We start from the raw sequence: 2,494 nt of genomic DNA on the forward strand, positions 1-2,494 counted from the left end.
TCTTGTGGTTGTCAGTGGTCACAATGATTTGGCTTATCAGTGCATTACAGTTATTTGGAATATGTTGTTAGTCATACAGGTGCAGAATTTTATGGTAAGTGAAATTCTGCCTGGTTTCAGAATTATTTAAGTAACGTGTGGACAGTTAAGCTGTATTCACCAGTACGACGTCATCTTGTACCTTGTAACAAAAGAAAATATTTTACTACGGAATATCACCTTCAAAATGTATTTAACTTGTAATTGGATTTTGATAAGACATCTGCTCAATGTGATTTCACTTATTGATTATTTGTGTGCAGCAGATATGGCTTATTAGACGCAGTATTGATAAGTAAGTATACAGAGTCTCGCGTTGGTAACATTGAATAAAAAGTTGTCATGTTTCTAAGTACGTCAGGCTCGTGTAATTTTGATTACTTCAGGCTGGTTGGAAATCCGAGAAAATTTTATTCAGTATTGACAAGATATTCTCGACTGAATAGTCTTAAATTAGAATCAAATATTTATTCCTATGTACATGGCCATGTCGTACGTCACAATACACTGATCAGCCACAAAATGATGGCCACTTATCTAGTAACCGTTATGACCACTTCTGGCACGGATAACAGGAGCGACGCATCGTTGAATGGAACCAATGAGGTCTTATTGCATTATTGGAAGGAGTCGGCACCACATCTGCACACACAAGTCACCTGATTCCCATATATTCCAGGGGTGGCGGCGATGAGCCATGTTATGTCTCATTCCAGATGTTTTCGATCGGTTTCAGATCTGACGAGTTGGGGTGCCAGCGCATCATTTGGAACTCGCCACTGTCTTGTTGAAAAACGTCATTGCCGTTGGGAAACGTAACCGCCATGAAGAGGTGTACTTGATCTGTAACCAGTGTATGATACTCCCTGGCCTCGCACGAGCTCCACTCGACCCATTGATATCCACGCGAATGTTCCGCAGAGCATAATGGAATCGCCGCAAGCTTGTCTCCGTCTCGCAGTACAGAAGACAAGGACCTGTTTCCCTCGAAGACGAGAAGTTCGTGGTCTTCCGTTGGCGTGAATGTATCGGGATTCATCAGACAGCGCAACGCTCAGACATTGCATCAACGACCAGTGCTGATGGTCAGATGCCCATATCAGTCGTAGTTGCTGATGTCGAGGTGTTAACATTGGCACATGAATGAGTCGTTGGCTGCAGAGGACCAGCATTAGGAGTATTCGGCGCACTGTATGTTCAGACTTACCTGTACTCTGCCCAGCATTGAAGTCTGGTGCTAGTTTCGTCACAGTTCGATGTCTATCCTTTTGTTACCAGTCTGCCCAAATTACGACGTCGAACATCGCAAATGAAGGGTGGCCGCCCATCCCCATGACTTCTGTATGTTGCTTCACCTCATTTTAGACATGTGTTGAACGCACTCACAACAGCACTCCTCGAACACTCAACGAATCGGGCGGTTTCTGAAAAGCTCATGCAGTGCCTCTCATAGATAGCGCCTTCCTCATTGTACACACCGACAGCACGCACATTGATACAATATGCACTGTGCTTGTGTCTGACTAGCAATCATTCCTCGCGAGGTGTCGCTGATATCGCCTGGACGTGTTTATGTCGATTGTAATTCGGTGGTAATAATACACTATATATGACGGTAGTATCTGTTCCAGAAGGAACAGTTACCGTGGATGACCATGCAGCTTTGCTAGAAATGAAATGATAATTAAATGGACACCCTAGCTGCAAACAGGCGTTGATGTACTTCATTGGGGACATGTTGAAAATGTGTGCCCCGACCGGGACTCGAACCCGGGATCTCCTGCTTACATGGCAGACGCTCTATCCAACTGAGTCACCGCGGACACAGAGGATAGTGCGTTTGCAGGGACTTATCCCTTGCACGCTCCCCGTGAGATCCACATTCCCAACATGTCCACACCACTACATTCTTAGTGCGCCTAATAGATGTTTGCCCATCATACTCAGTACCCGTGGCAGATTAATCTACCAAGTCCCGTACGAGTTCGGTACGGGACTTGGTAGATTAATCTGCCACGGGTACTGAGTATGATGGGCAAACATCTATTAGGCGCACTACGAATGTAGTGGTGTGGACATGTTGGGAATGTGGATCTCACGGGGAGCGTGCAAGGGATAAGTCCCTGCAGACGCACTATCCTCTCTGCCCGCGGTGGCTCAGTTGGATAGAGTGTCTGCCATGTAAGCAGGAGATCCCGGGTTCGAGTCCCGGTCGGGGCACACATTTTCAACATGTCCCCAATGAAGTACATCAACGCCTGTTTGCAGCTAGGGTGTCCATTTAATTATCATTTCAATAATACACTAGTTGATCAGTGTACGTTTTCACATTTGGAAACCGCTTAATTGTGCTGAGAAATTTCTGTAGTTCCACACAAAGACTGTAACACATAAAAAGTGAATGCTATCATTTAAAAATGGAATAAGAGAATATGTTATTCCTCTATTTCAGGGC

General features: G+C 45.0%; 1 non-coding gene across 1 annotated transcript; it reads left to right on the forward strand.

Moving 5' to 3' along the window:
- The first annotated feature begins 2,184 nt into the window (after positions 1-2,184).
- Positions 2,185-2,259, forward strand: Trnat-ugu (transfer RNA threonine (anticodon UGU)). The gene has a single exon. It is a non-coding gene; the product is annotated as a tRNA-Thr (tRNA).
- The last annotated feature ends 235 nt before the right edge of the window (positions 2,260-2,494 follow it).

This window comes from Schistocerca nitens, chromosome 9, assembly GCF_023898315.1.
Source record: "Schistocerca nitens isolate TAMUIC-IGC-003100 chromosome 9, iqSchNite1.1, whole genome shotgun sequence".
NCBI classification, from domain to species: domain Eukaryota; kingdom Metazoa; phylum Arthropoda; class Insecta; order Orthoptera; family Acrididae; genus Schistocerca; species Schistocerca nitens.